General features: G+C 40.5%; 1 protein-coding gene across 1 annotated transcript in view; it reads right to left on the bottom strand.

The window, feature by feature from the left end:
- LOC142159775 (uncharacterized) overlaps positions 1-18036 on the bottom strand; it is a 274567-nt gene that overhangs the window by 39980 nt on the left and 216551 nt on the right. The gene's annotated exons all lie outside the window — the stretch shown is intronic.

The following is an 18036-nucleotide window of genomic DNA, read 5'->3' on the forward strand; positions in this document are numbered from 1 at the left end:
AGAGTAGTCCATGGGTGGATAAGGCCCTATTACCTGTGTAGACAATGCGCAGAGTTGTGTAATTTTGTTTCCTTACTAGAAACAGAGCTTCCCACCATAGCTCCCATAATGGAGTGAGACATGAGGGTCTGAATTGCGACCTATCCATTTTTAAGTGTAGCTATCTCTACACTAAGTCACATCCTTTCCATTTGGCAGGTATAGCAACTGATATCTGTCACAAATCGGGTTCTTAGCCCTGTTTACACCACTCAGCGGTACCATATTACCGTACATCTTCCTCCTGGTCGTATGCAGCATGTTATATTGGGACAAGCGTGACTTCTGTCTGCAGTACTAGAGACTGCCATCTTGGGTGAGACATTTGCTAAGCTTCCTGACGAGTCTGAACACCTGATCCCATTCCCCAATTGGCTTCCTCTGCAGACTATAAGAGTCCCCTCCTACACTCAGCAAGTTGCCAGTGCAACACTTCCTAGTTCCTGGTTCCAGATCTACAAGTTGCTTTTTTGGCTGCTTCAGATTATCTTCTGAATACAGATCTCTACTCTTCATGTGTATTGAGCCTCATCCTGTTTACTACTTCTCCTCCTGCTGTGTACAGATCTTCATCATTACCTCTGAGTGTATTCAGACTCAACCTGCTGTTATGTTATGGACATCTCTCAGTGAGTTCAACTTCTTCTGCTGCCATTATATGAACTGCAAACATTAACCATTTGTGTGAATTCAATTTCATCTGTTATCTGATTATGAACTATTAACCAATTGTGAGAATTCAGCTTCATTCTACCGCTGAAATAAATACCTTGGTTTGTTATTCCTCGTGTGGATTCACCTTCTGTGTACCTGCAAGCAAGCTCTATGAGCAAGACATTCATCCAGCCCCCCAGTTTCCACTACACTCCTGCCACATCTAGTCCCTGGGGTCCCGAGACGGATCCCAGAAACTCTATTGCCGTGAAAATATCTCCCAGTCCTTTTTGAGTACAGTCCGTGTCAGAACAGACCTCTCCACTGCAGCTTCTCTTGTGTAAGAAAGACCTGGCCGGCCGTGTTACTGTTGACCTTCTGTTTTGTATTTTGGCCATGGGAGGCTTCTACATCTCCCCTTGTTTTACTTCCTTGTCGTATTCATGTTTTAAGAGGTACATGTAAAGGGCAGTGTACCCCCAGTTGGTCTGACAGGTACATTGCGCCCCCAACATTTAATTGCAATTCCCAGGCAGTCAGTGCTCCTGACATGCTTGAGCATATTTATTCTAATATGATGCCAAAATAAAGTCTAGACTATCTATAATTCACTTGGTCAAACACCCAAGTAAAATTGGTATTACCAATGAAATCCATGCATAGAGAAAATGTGAAATTTGGCCTGGTCACATAGTGTAAAACACTGGTCAGTAAGGAGGTAAACAGTTCTGTAGCAATGTCCAGTACCTATATTACTCATTACTTGGTTGTATTATTATCGGGGGGGGGGGGGGGCATTTTAAGTCACCGTTTTTCCCCAGCCTTCTCATAGGACCATGTTTTCTTTATATTCTAAGCATTTTATTATATCTGCTTCCATGTGTGTTTTCAGGAGTATATTTCACTTATCACAGATTGCCTGTTTATTCATTAGGAGTCATATATGTTACAAGCTTCTGTCAGCCCTGAAGAACATTTCTGAAATGGGTGCTACATTTTATTATTTCATATTGTGATCTAGGGCTATGTTCATTCTGAGTTGATAGACCTCTAACTTTATGGTTTAGAGTTGTATCCCACTCTGTGATGCCTAAGAGATCTTCCAGATCAGATTCAGTAGGGTTAATGTTGGAATGAATTTCGATGACGCTTTCGATAACACTCTGGGGGAATCTCTTAACTCTAATGTCTGACCCCATTGTTATATGGTAAGGGTGTTCATGATAGTTGTTTTTTCTTCTACCCCCACTATCCCACCTGGTCAGTTCTCACAAATTTTTTCCTTCAGTGTCATAAATACTATGACCCTGGTGGTTTGTCCCACCACATTGCGGAAGTATTACATTTATTCCTTATCTTGACAGTGCTTCAGTAGGGATTCCAGAATGGGTCCACTTATTAAGGTGGCGCCTTACGCTCAGTAAGAAACTTATAGTGAGGATGCAACAATAAATTCTGGCAAATTAGCAGCATTTCTGTAATGACAAATAATTGGACAATGATTTTTGTCAGTGTGACTGTTAGTCTCTAGTATCCCAACAGTAGTGGAGGTGCAACTATTTAATATCCAGGAGGTGCGTACCACTTTTGTATCAGACAGCTGGACTTTCAAAATAGTGTAAGAGGCTCAGTGGATGAGATGTTGAGAATACCACCATTCCCATGTCGTCTTCTTATTATCATAGATTTGTAAGGTGCCACAGTGCTACACAGTACCATACAGTAGGAAAAACAGGACATACCTAAAACAATGACATACAAGGTACTCAAAATAAATTCAGTCATGAAAGCAAAGGGTTGGGAGGGCCCTGCTCATGAGAGAGCTTACTATCTAATTGGAGAAGGACACAGCTGAAACAAGAGGAACAAGTGGAGGGTGGAACAGATCTGAGGGTGCATTGGTGTGGGTAGTATAGGTAAGAGTAGGGAAAGCTCTAATACAGAGATGGGTTTACATAGAGAGTTTAAATATTTGAAGGGAGTGGGAGAGTCTGGGTATGTTCTGGGAAACTTATTTTGAAAATAAAGCATTTCAGGAGACAGGTGACTTGTCCGGTTGCTCTAGACAAAAAAGGTAAATATCTATTCAGATCTTTTTTTTTTTCTACCATCTGAATGATTTTAGTTTAAAACTGCCCAAACAGTCATTCCAGTCTATGTGTGCAGGATAATGTTTTGCATTCTTGGTTACCCCCTCCCCTTAGATTGTACGCTCCTCTGAGCAGGGCCATCTCTCCTCCTGTTTCCACCACTTCTAACTCTGCTCTCCAGCTACTTAGCCCTCCTCCTCGAGGGTCCTCCACCCCACGTCCACTCTCGCTCCCTCCTCCCCCCTGGGGGTCTCCCTGTCTTCCGCGCCCTCCTTCTTGGGCCCCGTCGTTTGCGGATCCTCCCTCCCCCTTCCTCGCCTTCTCTAGCTGTGCATTGAGCTTACTGAGTTGCTGTGTTTACTGTACTGTGCTGTCTCCCATTGTATTGTAATTTTGTTTGTCTCTGTACGGCGCTGCGGATGCCTTGTGGCGCCTTATAAATAAATATTAACAATAATAATAATAATAATAATAATCAAGGATGTTTATCTTCATATTCCAATCAGGGAGGGAAAGCAGGAGTATCTCCAGTTTGTGTTCCAATCCTAGTTCTGTCCTCTCCCGTTTTCGGCCGCGGAAAACCCGACAGTGCTTACCCCGGCTGGAGGAAACCGAAGAGCTGCTCGCCGACTGACTGAAATGAATGACCGCTTACAAGGATGACTTTTCACAATTGCGGCCCCTGAATAAGCTCTGCAAAGTTATTCAATTTTCATTATTTTTTACTTCCATAATATGCAAATGAGAAAGACCCAAATTCAGAGTATTATAAAGTGTCACCTTTTTGCTTCTAAAATACAGTAATTAGAAAAAAACCTTAGCTTTGACCCAATCTTATTTTTCTAATTTTAACCATTAATGTCACTGAATGCACCTTATTATGGAGAACAAAGCAAAAAAATTTAGTAAATCTGATCCTGGAGAAACTTTGTTACAATAAGGGGTGCAAAGTAGTTTATTATTTTCAACGTAAGGAAATACTGGCTGCTTTTTCATGTAGCACACAAACACTTGATAGCTTTATTTTTACACTGAAATTGAAAGGTAATCTAGGACCCTAAATATAAATCCGTCCCCACATTTTAAATTTACCTCCCCCTCTAATGTAACATGGATTTACCAAGGTGCAAAATTACTCATTTTGTTTGCTTTGCTCTATTTAATGACTCATAGTTGTTTAAATCACTCCTAGGTACAAATGACTGTCCTGCAACTAATCTATTTGGTGACAGACAAATTAATTTGCCACTGCGAAAGCAAGGGGGGAGGCACATAAAACATTTCTAAAGAGTATAAATGGAGAAATTGCCCATTGCAACCAACCAGCTTCTACTTATAACTTATCAAGTACATTCTATAAAAGGATATGCAGAAGCGGATTGGTTGCTGTGGGTAACTACTCTACCTGTCACCTTTAGAAGGTTTGATGCATCACCTCTATAAAATTAAGATCAGTGCAATCAGGATATAGGCGAGATATATCAAAACTTAAGGGGGAATTCAATTGTAAAATAAACACGTTTTTTTTACAGAAATAATGCAAATTTCATGTTTGTGCCCCATAGAGGTGCGAGCAAAAGTGAGTGTTAGTATTTTTACCGTAGTAATGGTAATAAATCGCGACCGCGATGTTCTAAGATACATCACAGCCAATTGTATCTGCCCTATAGAGAGATAAAGAGATACAGTGGAGAAGTTACACAAAAGTCTTGTATACTTTTAATCCTTAAGGCTTGAGTCCATATTAAAAATCAAACCATGCCAAGGTCCTGTAGTTGTCCATAAAAAAACACAAACAATATTCCACAGGCAATTGTACAACAATCTTCTTTTCTTCTTTGTTGCAGAACCCCAAATAATCCATAGGATCAGGCTTGGCAAAATAAGAAACCATCAGAACGACGAGAATTATGATCCACTATGGATGATAAACCGCGCAGAATGAAATATTGAAAGATGTGAGGTCTATTTATAAGCTAGGGGGTTTCTGACACTGTCAGTGAGAAGCATAGGAAAAGTCTGTTTTTTCATGTAGCCCATAGGGTTGTGTACGAAAATCTGCGTTATTGCGGTACCGTAATACCGGCAAGAACGCACACTTTTCACGGTAACGCGCGTTACCGCGAACCGGAACCCTAATTGAATGCCCCTTAGTTTGTAAACCCCAATGGGGCAGGGACTGATGTGAGTTCTCTGTACAGCTCGGCGGAATTAGTGGTACTATATAAATAAATGGTAATAATAATAATAATAATAAATTATACACCACCCCTACTGCTAAGGTCCTAATTAATGGTACTCCCTCAGAATCATTTGCCATTCGAAATGGAACATGACAAGGTTGCCCCCTTTCCCCTCTGATATTTGCTCTAATAATCCAACCTCTATCTTCCCAAATTAGATCTAACCCTAGCATATGGTTGGTCAAGGTGGGTAATATGAACTCCAAGATCTCACTCTGCAGCTGATATCCTCCTGTCGCTTACCCAACCAGGGATATACCTACCCAACCTATATGGCATCCTCCAGAGCTACAGTGATGTTTCGGGATATAAGATAAACTACACCAGATAAGAGGCCATGCTGCTTTACATCTCCCCTCAGGATACCGAGCTGCACCGGACTAACTTTAATTTCAAAAAGGAAGATCAAATATCTGGGTGTTTTCCTCACATCTCTTTCGTGAGAATTTCCTACTCCTCATCTCCACAATCCGATCTGACCTCCTGGAACCGCCTTATTATTTCATGGCTGGGCAGGATCATAACTGTCAAAATTGCTCCAGTGGAACAATGTGGCTCTAGTGCCTGCCTTCTCGCAGGGACTTTCCGATCAGGTGAAAGATGTTCTGGCCCCTCAAGAGTTACCTTCCACCCTGGATGGCCTCATATCCCTTTGTAACCGGGTAGATCTTCGGTTCCGGGAGAGGTCAGCTGAGAAAGATCATTCCCGTCGCTCTACTTTTAGGCTGGCTTCCCTTTTTCAAACTCCTACCGTTCCTGACGAGCCAATGCAACTAGGGAGAACTCGTTTGGGTCCTGAGGAAAGCGAGAGAAGACAAAGGAACAACCTCTGCATCTATTGCGCAGGCTATATCTCAATTCATGTCCAAAGAAGTTGGGAAACACCAAACCCTAATCTGCTCTCGGGAGGTCAGGTTGGGGACATCTAAATCCTCCTCTATTTCTGGTTCCTGCACCTGTACAGTCTGCTTCTATCAAGTTTAACTCTTCAGCCTTATTAGACTCTAAAGCAGCTGAAAACTTCATTTCCCATTCCTTGTTCTCTCGGTGGTCTTTGCATACAGTATTTTTGAAGATTCCTATTATAGCTGCCATCGATGGTTCTCGGCTTCCCAATGGGACCATTTATATACAAACGAAACTAGTCACCCTTCGAATTGTAGCACTGCACTCTGAACAGATCTCGTTCGTTGTATTACCTCAAACTACCACACCCATGATCTTGGGGTTACCGTGGCTTCAACAACACTCACCACACATGGATTGGAACTCTTCTCAAGTTCTGGCTTGGGGTCTCTCCTGCCACTCTCATTGTCTGGCTTAGGTCAAACCGCTCCATGTGTCTACGGTGTCCACGCTCTCCTCCTCCAGCATTACCTCCTCAATACTCCTCGGTTTCTGAAATCTTTGACAAGGGACGCTCCGAGCTACTACCGCCTCATCGTCCCTGGGATTGTCCGATTGATCACCTTCCAGACAAGACTCCCCCCAAGGGACGTGTTTATCCTCTCTCTCCCTGCCAGTGACACAAGTTATGTCCACCTACATTAGAGAGAACCTATAGCGTGGCTTTATTCGGCCTTCTATCTCCCCTGCTGGGGCAGGTTTCTTTTTTGTAAAAAAAAAAAGACAGAACCCCAAGACCTTGTATAGACTACCGCGAGTTGAATTCCATCACTGTAAAGAATCGCTATCCTATTCCCCTAATTACAGAACTGTTTGATAGGATTAAAGGTGCCAAGATTGTCACTAAATTTGATGAATGGAAGACCACCTTTAACACTCGGGAAGGTCATTATGAGTATCTCATCATGCCTTTCGGACTATGTAATACCCCTGCTGTTTTCCAAAGTTATGTCAAAGAAATATTCAGAGATTTGCTCTACTCCTGCATAGTAGTATTTCTCAATGACATCTTGATTTTCTCTAAAGATCTCGCATGCTATAGAGGCCTTTACCTTTCTCAAAGGGGTTTTCTCCTCAGCTCCCATCCTCAGACAACTGGATGACCAATTTTTCCTTGAGGTTGACGCCTCTGCAGAGCTTTCTATACTCGCAAATTTACTGCAGAATGCAACTACACCATCGGGGACAAGGAGTTACTCGCCATGAGAATGGCACTCTGAGTGGTGCTACCTTCTGGAAGGAGCTCGGTTTCCTGTTACCATCTTCACGGACCATAAGAATCTCTTATACTTGCAAACCGCCCAGTGCCCCAATCCTCGCTGGTCACTATTCTTTTCTCCTTTTGATCTCCACGTGACTTACAAACCTGGCTGTATGGAAAAAAAAGGCAGATGCTCTTTCAAGAATTTTCTCCACTCAGAATTCTGACCAAGTTCCGAAACATCTCATCTTGGATCCCAAGTTTTTACTTTTGTCAACCTTGTCCTCTAGTCCTGTTCCACCTCCAGGCAAGAATTTTGTCCCTCTTCATCACTGGAAGAAGTTTCTATAATAGGTACATGCGTCCCGCTTCTCCAGTCACACGGGCTTCCTTAAATCATTGGAGATCATCTCACGAGACTATTGGTGGCCTACTCTTTTCGCCGATGTAAAAGAATTTGTGGCTGCCTGTACCATCTGTCCTCAACACAAATCCTCCCATCAACTTCCTACTGGTCCTCTTGTGCCTCTACCTGTGCCAACTAGACCGTGGACACACTTCAGCATGGATTTTGTAACAGACCTTCCACCCAGTCAAGGCTTCAATACTATCTGGGATATTGTAGACCACCTATCTAAGATGGTACAATTTGTTCCCTTAGTTGGTTTGCCTTCTTCTCCACTTCAGGCACAGCATTTTATAAAGGAAATCTTCTGGCTCCATGGATGCCCTCTAGAAATCGTATTGGACCGCGGAGTCCAATTTGTCTCCAATTTATGGCGAGCACTATGCAAGGCCTTCAAGATTCAATTAAATCTCTCTTCAGCATATCACCCGCAGTCTAATGGCCAGACAGAGAGAATGAATCAAGACCGTAAGACCTTTCTCAGAATTTTTTCCTCTGCCAATCAAGATAACCGGTCTGAACTCGTACTCTGGGCTGAGTTTGGCCACAACAATCTGTTTCACGAATCTACATCTGCAACTTTGTTCTTCATTGTCTATGGGTTACACCCCCTCAACCCAAATTCTCAGCTCTCCCTCCCACCCAAGTTCCTGCTGAGGACATCCTCCAGCTAGATTTCGCCTCCATCTGGTCCCAAGATGTTACATCGCTAAGGAGAATGTCAGAGCATTATAAACGCTTTGCGGATAAGAGACGACGGGCGGTTCCTGCAATCAAAGTGGGAGACAGGTTATGGCTCTCTACCCGGAACATCTGTCTCAAAGTACCGTCCATGAAATTTGCTCCACGTTTCAGAAGTCCTTAAAAAGTCCTACGAGTGATTAACCCTGTCTGTTTCAAAAAACAACTTCCCCTATCTCTCCGTATCTTCAATACTGTCATGATGAGAATACTGCTACCTGCGGATATTGACACTGCAACACTAGGAGGCGCAGAGTCTAACACCAGGGACCCCCGCAAGGAGGTTTGCGTTTCCCAGGAAGCTATCCGCGAGCCAGTGATGAGAATCGTGGTCGTACAGGCTGTGGTCAGGCAACGTGCGGGAAAACAAAGTACAGAATCCGAATCCAAAGAGTAGTCAGCAAGCCAAGGGTCAATCCAGAGAGAATGGTATAAGGCAGAAGGGTAATCCAAAATGAGGTCAAAGGAAGCCGGGTCGGTACACAGGAAAACAACTGGATATACAGGAATCATGGAACGCTGGAGGCTAGGTAAACTAGTTGCTCTGGCACCCTAAGGGTGTCAGAGCCATCTTTAAATAGGAAGGAGACAGTGTTCATTGGTGGACAGTGTTCATTTGTGGACAGGGAGCGTCGGTCAGACACGCTGACCTCCAAAAGGGAATCGCGCAGCACGTACAGTTGCCGTGGCAACGGGCGCACATGCGCCTAACGATTCCCGGAAGTCTTGGGAGGAAGACGTCCGTCCCCTGGCCAGCGGGGAGGCACGGGGACGGCGTCTGACAAATACATTTCATGCCTCTCTTCTAAAACCACTCATAATCAACAGATTCTCTTCTGTTTCTCCTTTGCCTCCTCCACCCAGGCTTCTACAAGAAGAGGAGATCGAGATCACCCAGATTTTGGAGGCCAAAAATCTTGTAACAAGTTTAAATACCTAGTTTATTGGAAAGGCTTTGGCCCCGAAGAACGGTCATGGGTTGATGCTTCAAATATCCATGCCCCGGCTCTTTTACAGAAGTTCCACTCTAAATCTCTTCAAAAGAACTCTCCTAGGTGTCCAGCGGCCACCTTTAAAAGGGGGGGTACTATCACATATTGCCCCAATACAGGGGGCTCAATACTGTCACCTGCCAAATGACGGGTTACCCGTCGGCGCCGTGCACCGCATCCGTCCAATGGCGGCGGCCATCTTAATTCCGGATCTGCATATGCGCAAATCCATCCTGTCAGATAGAACTCCTCCTCTCTGCTCCCATTCATCCAGCCTGTCATCTTTAAGGCACCTGGGCCAACACTCAGTTGCCTGTTCTTTGTTTGTCAGCCCTGACTGTGTGAAGACTTGCCTACCTGGCTCCAGCTTACCTGCTCCTGTATCTCTGCATGACTGACTCATCTGCTCATTCCTGGATATCAACTCACAGAGTTACCATCCCTTTCAGCACCTCAGCTCAGCTGCTCCAGAGTATCTAATCTACAGTTCTCAGCTAACAGAGCTCTCCTACCGGTTCCTCTATTTCTGTATATCTGACTCAGCTCTGCTTATTACTGGATATCAGGTCACAGAGTTTACCATCCTTTCCAGCATCTCAGCTCAGCTGTTCAGAGTGACTAATCTACAAGATCTATGCTCACTGAGTCCCCCTACCTATATCTGTATTTCTGCCTGACAAACCTAGGAACCATATTCCCTGCGTGACATTCTGATGGGTCACCGAGGGTGCTCCCAAGGTTAGAAGAAAAAATTTGGGCTCCAGAGGGATATAAATCTGAGGGATCGACTGGATCATTTGCTTAACCTCAGTCCAAAAGTGAGTAAGCTGTGGGCACCCCCACCAGATATGGAAGAAGGTGCCCTCCTGTGAGCAACCCCGCCAACACCAATCAGAAGAGTCCGCAATGATCTTATGGAGACGCGAGGGCACATAGTACCACCGGTACATCACCTTCTAAACATTTTATTTTATTTTGACGAAAATCAAACTAGAGGCTGCGTGTTCATAAATTTCAGATCATTCTTCGTCTAGTAAAGTTTCACCAAGATGCAAGATGACTGGGTGAAAAAGGGAGTTTTTGTCGCCAAGCCCTTGGGAGCCAGAGGAGAGAACAGGCTGAAAGCATTTCCAGACTCTCAGCCTCAATACGAGTCCAACTCTGTTAACATCAGAACCACACCATTGTACACACTGTGTGAGCTGAACAGAGAGGTAATAGTGACGGAAATCAGGGATACCCAAACCCCCACCCTGTGTAGACCTCCGAAGAATATGGAATCGAACTGGAGGATGCTTTCCTGACCAGGGGAAGTGAGAGACCTGAAACTGTAGAAGCTTAAAGACATAAGGGGGAACACATATAGGCAGGGTCTGGAAGAGGTAAAATAGTCTGGGGAGGACATTCATTTTAATGGAATCATATTCCTCTTATTATCCTTGTTCTTATAAATCAGGAGATCTTTTCTCTCCATTTCATTAGTTTTTCAGAGCTCCAGATAAAATAGGTTCAGGGTACTTCCTGTCCCTGAATCTATCTACAACTATGTCGTTGCGTTTTATCCTACTGAATTGTGAGAGGGGAATGTTATTTTTACATTGGGTAAATGATTACTACCATAGTGTAAATAACTATTAATATCCACATGTTTAATAAACGTCTTTGTCTCAATTTTACCTTTTATCTCCAAGACCAAATCTAAAAATTCAACACTTGTCTCTCCCATATTAGATGTAGATTTGAGGTTGTAATGAGTATCTCCTATATCAGGGGTAGGCAAACCTGTCCTCAAGGGCCATATCCAGTTCATGTTTTTAGGATTTCTGTCTGTAGAAACAGGTGGGATAATTACTGACCCAGCCAAATAGATTAACTCAGCTGTACATGATCCTAAAAACATGAACTGGATATGGCCCTTGAGGACAGGTTTGCCCACCCCTGTCCTATATCATTTTAAAAAAATAAAAAAAAATATCTGTAGACCCATTCCAAGTAATTAAAATGTCATCCATAAATCTACAATATAAAATAATATGCTCTAAAAAGGGATCTGCTTCCCACTTGCCCATGTACAAATTAGCAAAGGACGGTGGAAAATTGGTAACCATTGCTGTCCCACAAGTTTGGAGGTAAAATATATCTAAACATTTAAAATAATTATGTGAGAGTATAAAGGGAACCAGATTACAGATAAAAAATTTATGACTATCTTCTAGATCACTATCTTATTCAAAACAATGTCTGCTTATAGTCCTTTATCATGATTTATAGAGGTACATAGTGCTTGTACATCTATAGTAATCAATTTATATCCTTCTTTCCATTCAACTGCTTCCAATAGCTGTAGCAAGGAAGTTGTATCCTTCAGTAAATATACAACACATTTTTTGAAAAAACATATTGTGAGGCTCGTGATATAAGGGAATCTATCTCTACTATTATAGGTCTACCAGGGGGCTTTTTTTAAACATTTATGCACCTTGGGAAGATAGTAAAAAATCAGAATAGTCAGGGATTCCTGTAATAAATATAAATATTCATCTAAATTAAGAACACCATCTTTTAGAGCCTTTGCAAAATAATTTTTAAATCAAAGACGAAGGATATGGTTGGATCTCCATCTAAGACCTTGTAAGATTCTTTATCACTCAATAATCTTTTAGCCTCCAGAACATAATCAGTCCTATTTAAAATAACTACCCCCCTTGTCAGCTTGCTTAACAACAATCTTCTCATTCTTTATAAGATAATCAAGAGCTTGTTTCTCATGTATTGAGATGTTCTTCTTATATTTAATATTATTTTTCTCATCACAAAGGTCTTTTTTTACCAGTTGATAATAAACTTCAAGAATACCACCCTTAGATTCTACAAGAAAAAATGTTGACGGTAACTTCTAGCTTGATTTAGATGATTTTGGTTCAATATGTCTAACTACAAAAAGTGTAATTTTAACGTCAATCCTCGACTGAATAATTTAATTTCAAAATTCGTAAGTTTGTAATCAGATAAATTGAAGATACCAAACTTCCTACAGTAATCAAAGGATGAAAGTCTGCCCTTCAATTGCATCTCCATTGTTTAATTACAAATCCACTGTGGTGGTGTACAGAGCAAGAATTATGAAAATTGTGTCACTGTCCAAACATTTGCAGACCTAGCTGTCTGTGTATTTTCTTTTTTTTTTGGTCATGAGAGAAAACTGTCCCCTTTACCCAGAACCTGCTAATGTGGGAATTGGAACAGGGATAAGAGTGGCACACATAGACCAGAGGCTGAGGGTTAAAGGGGACTGTGAGAATCCAATATCCACTTCCTTCAAAATCAAGTTCTCTGAGGCTGGTGACGCTGTGTCACTGCCTTACCTGGGGTGACACTTGAACAGGACCAGTACCTTGCTGGTAGTAGGAGTAAACTAACTCACGATCAAACTAACTGTACACAAGGATACCCCAGAGATTGGCTCAGTGAGTGGTATAGCTTTCCCCTTCCATATTATGTTATAATGCTTACTGTTCCTAAAATATATATTCTTTATTCAAATATTTGCCTTGGTGTTAAAATAATTAAGGTACTGGAGGCAGGAACAGAAGGCCAAAGCACAGACCTGTAATTTGGATCGGGGGAGGGAGATGTCTCCATTAGTCCCTGGGTACACTGCTCAGGGTGTTGTAAAAATAAAGTAGCAAAATTATCACTACAGCTGAGATCTATAACCTTATACAGTATTTATCTGTACTATATTTCATCTGCCAATTCACGACTTAGTGTGCAATTTTGTCTCCTTTCCTTGTACCAAGAAACTATTTTGCTCTATGCTAATAACCCTACACAGCTCAACGTCATCAGCTAATATAGACAAATTCCAAGAGAGAATCTATATTAGTCTGTTTTATTGCTGAATATAAAAATGACCTGTTGGCATATGACACACAACACATGCATGCACACTTACGTGTCCTCGGCTGTATTTTGGGTTGTATTGAAGCATCTGGAGCAAAGAGGGATTAACCATCTTCAAAACTTGCATCTTGTTTGTGTAGGTGCAAAATGTACACCTTGTACCTAATTAATTTCAAGATCTACATAACTCAAAGGGTGTGCTCCATTTGTGACTCCACATCCTTACTGTACTGCACTTGCACTTTAATGCACCTAAACTGCCTCTTCAAGTGCTAGGGGTCGTAAGTGTAAGATATGAACAACTCAAAATACAGACGCAAGTTATGCACAGTGCATCAATTTTTCCGCAAGACGCTTCTTTACAATGCACAAATGCACTTACTTTCAACTCTAAATCAGTCCCCATATGTCCTCTACTTCATATTTTATACCGTCAAATTCATATGATGTTGTGTCCCTCACGCTATCCAGATATAGAGAACAACTTTGCAAGAAGTTTTGTACAACCAACCGTATACAGCATATAACAAATACACTGATATGCCGTGCAGATGAATCAACTTTCATGAAAAGTTTTATTCAATGTATCAATTTTTAACAGAGAAAACCCTCTGACATTAAGCTATATCTCTATAATAAACACATTTTCTACCTGTGGATTATCTCATGTGTACATAGTTTGGGATTGTTCACAGAACATTTCTCATTAGGAGCATAAATATGTGCAATCTCTGATGTTTAAAAATTGCTGAACTACAGGTAAAACATTTCCCATATTCTGCACATGTATATAAGAACAGGGTTTATCACCTGCATGAATTATGATGTGTAAGTAGATTACAAATGTGTTTATTTATATTCTCTTCATGATTGGTCAGGTTTTCCATGCAGATTATATGTCATATAGAGCAGTTTAATACAGGTATATAATTGCAACAGAAGACAGGCAGGGCGCCTCAATGTGTATTATCAATTATATATTTATAGATGGATGTAATAAGCTGCGTACCGTGAGGTATTAGTAGGTCGTCTAGTCAGAGATGGGAAACCCTCCTCCTAGGCTATTCCTCCCGATGGTTCAAATATTGGACAATGCAGAAAAAAGGGTAACAGAGTAATATTGTCGAAATATAACATCACACTTCTTGTGAGCATACACACCACCTATTAGGCTTCCTTATTGTGAAGAAAACATATAAGCCCAGGGTGGAAACAGTATATAGTATATAGGACACCCACGTGATGTACAATTATAAACTGCGTACCAGATGCTTTCTAGGTAACAGCATAGTTTGGTTCCTTAGAAGATCAGATATATACTCTCTCCATCTCAACCTCGATCATTGGCGGCGAAAATGACAAGGAGAGGAAAGGTATAAATATACAATTGTGCTTTAATAAAAAGATAAAATAATGCACTTACATCGAGGAGTGCAAATACATGCCGACAGGATAGGCTCAACGCGTTTCGTCCGGATAAAAACGGGACTTCCTCAGGAGCAAAATCGTAAATATACAGTGTATATCCCCAGCTTTATATAACGCTGAAGCGCCAACTTGGCGCATGCGCAGATGCCGCCCATGCGTCAAAACAACTTTATTGGCACAAACAAAAAATTATCAGGTCAGTGCAGCATTCAACAGTGTCAATTCAAGACTGAATAAACGTCACATATACAGCGGTAACAGTTTCTCAAGTTGTTACTTTTCCATACAGCATATGTATGTAAATAACACAATTGCTGTCAACAAATAGTTCTCTTTAGAACAAGATACATAACACATAAATATCATAAATCATAACACTATTAAACAATTTTTAGCTAAAAAGAGCATAACAGTCCAGAACCATATATAGATGTATAACCCAACTATATAGCATGAAATCTACTCCTATCACATAAATGCAACCCAATATATAAAACATTATATAGCTAGTATAATAGTAAACATAGCTAAAATATATCTCTTATTGGCTCAAAAAGTGCACAACAATTAGTTCAATATATTTAACATAAAAAAGACACTATACACAAATGTAATTAAAAGGGATAATTCCCAATATACTGATATCTATCTCCCTTACATAACAAAGCACAGTTAAATGGTACAGCAAGGAATAATATACTATAGCATCACATATATATTCTAAAAGTGCTTGAGTATGGTTAACATAGATATACTAAGAAGTAGTATAAATCACGTCTAAACCAGTATACAGAAAATAAAATAAATAAAGTAAAACCCAAGTCTAAGACTTATAATAGGTTACAGAAAAGGGGCTAACTCATAATTCTCATTAAGTCCAGATGGAGTCATGGTACCTAATTGGAAAATCCAAAACATTTCCCGTTGGGAGAGTTTACGCTGTAGATCTCCTCCCCTTGAATTTAATGTTACTCTTTCCAAAGCCATAAACTTAAGATGTTTTGGATCACTATTATGTTTTTGTACAAAGTGTCTAGAGACTGAATGGCTTTGTACTCCATTCTTAATATTACGGATGTGCTCCTGGATACGCAATCTTAAAAGGCGTTCGGTCTTGCCAACGTATTTTAATTTACAGGGGCACTCCAACATATAAATAACGGAAGTAGATAAACAATCCATTCGCTGCTTGACATTAAATTTCCTACTATTATCGTGATTGTAAAAGAAAGTTGTCGCTGGATTCATATACCGACATATATTACAGTGAGAACACCTCACTGATCCTATCTTGTCTGGTATAAAACTAGAGGGTTTCTGGGTAGTTGTTTTATTCAAAAGTAAACTTGGAGCTATCAATTCTTTCAGACTACAATTTTTTCAAAAGATTAACAGTGGTTTATCTGGGAGTATTGTAGAGAGTATCGGATCTCTCTGTAAAATGCCCCAATGTTTTCTTATAGTTGACCTAACCAAGTTTTCTCCACTATTGAATTCTGTTATAAAGGGTATCATTTCACCTTTATCTTGTTTGATGGTATAATTCAACGTTTCAGCCCTATCCTTTTGTTTAATTTTCTTGGTGGCCTCGTTGAGTACTTGGTGTGGATATCCCCTTTCTTTAAAGCGATCAGTATAAACACTAAGTTGTTCCTCAAAATCGTTATTACAGCTACAATTTCTTTTGTTTATCTACTTCCGTTATTTATATGTTGGAGTGCCCCTGTAAATTAAAATACGTTGGCAAGACCAAACGCCTTTTAAGATTGCGTATCCAGGAGCACATCCGTAATATTAAGAATGGAGTACAAAGCCATTCAGTCTCTAGACACTTTGTACAAAAACATAATAGTGATCCAAAACATCTTAAGTTTATGGCTTTGGAAAGAGTAACATTAAATTCAAGGGGAGGAGATCTACAGCGTAAACTCTCCCAACGGGAAATGTTTTGGATTTTCCAATTAGGTACCATGACTCCATCTGGACTTAATGAGAATTATGAGTTAGCCCCTTTTCTGTAACCTATTATAAGTCTTAGACTTGGGTTTTACTTTATTTATTTTATTTTCTGTATACTGGTTTAGACGCGATTTATACTACTTCTTAGTATATCTATGTTAACCATACTCAAGCACTTTTAGAATATATATGTGATGCTATAGTATATTATTCCTTGCTGTACCATTTAACTGTGTGCTTTGTTATGTAAGGGAGATAGATATCAGTATATTGGGAATTATCCCTTTTAATTACATTTGTGTATAGTGTCTTTTTTATGTTAAATATATTGAACTAATTGTTGTGCACTTTTTGAGCCAATAAGAGATATATTTTAGCTATGTTTACTATTATACTAGCTATATAATGTTTTATATATTGGGTTGCATTTATGTGTTAGGAGTAGATTTCATGCTATATAGTTGGGTTATACATCTATATATGGTTCTGGACTGTTATGCTCTTTTTAGCTAAAAATTGTTTAATAGTGTTATGATTTATGATATTTATGTGTTATGTATCTTGTTCTAAAGAGAACTATTTGTTGACGGCAATTGTGTTATTTACATACATATGCTGTATGGAAAAGTAACAACTCGAGAAACTGTTACCGCTGTATATGTGACGTTTATTCAGTCTTGAATTCACACTGTTGAATGCTACACTGACCTGATAATTTTTTGTTTGTGCCAATAAAGTTGTTTTGATGCATGTGCGGCATCTGCGCATGCGCCAAGATGGCGCTACAGCGTTATATAAAGCTGGGGATATACACTGTATATTTATCTACGATTTTGCTCCTGAGGAAGTCCCGTTTTTATCGGGACGAAACGCGTTGAGCCTATCCTGTCAGCATGTATTTGCACTCCTCGATGTAAGTGCATTATTTTATCTTTATATTAAAGCACAATTGTATATTTATACCTTTCCTCTCCTTGTCATTTTCGCCGCCAATGAACGAGGTTGGGATGGAGAGAGTATATATTTGATCTTCTAAGGAACCAATCTATGCTGTTACCTAGAAAGCATCTGGTACGCAGTTTATAAATGTACATCACGTGGGTGTCCTATATACTATATACTGTTTCCATCCTGGGCTTATATGTTTTCTTCACAATAAAGAAGCCTAATAGGTGGTGTGTATGCTCACAAGAAGTGTGATGTTATATTTCGACAATATTACTCTATGTTACCCTTTTTTCTGCATTGTCCGATATTTGAACCGTCGGGAGGAATAGCCTAGGAGGAGGGTTTCCCATCTCTGACTAGACGACCTACTAATACCTCACGGTACGCAGCTTATTACATCCATCTATAAATATATAATTGATAATACACATTGAGGCACCCTGCCTGTCTTCTGTTGCAGTGTTTCCATTTCCGGACTAACCATCTGGCTACAGGTCATCGTGGCTGCCGCTCATACTTGAGCCAA

Source organism: Mixophyes fleayi, chromosome 6 (assembly GCF_038048845.1).
Source record: "Mixophyes fleayi isolate aMixFle1 chromosome 6, aMixFle1.hap1, whole genome shotgun sequence".
NCBI lineage: Eukaryota > Metazoa > Chordata > Amphibia > Anura > Limnodynastidae > Mixophyes > Mixophyes fleayi.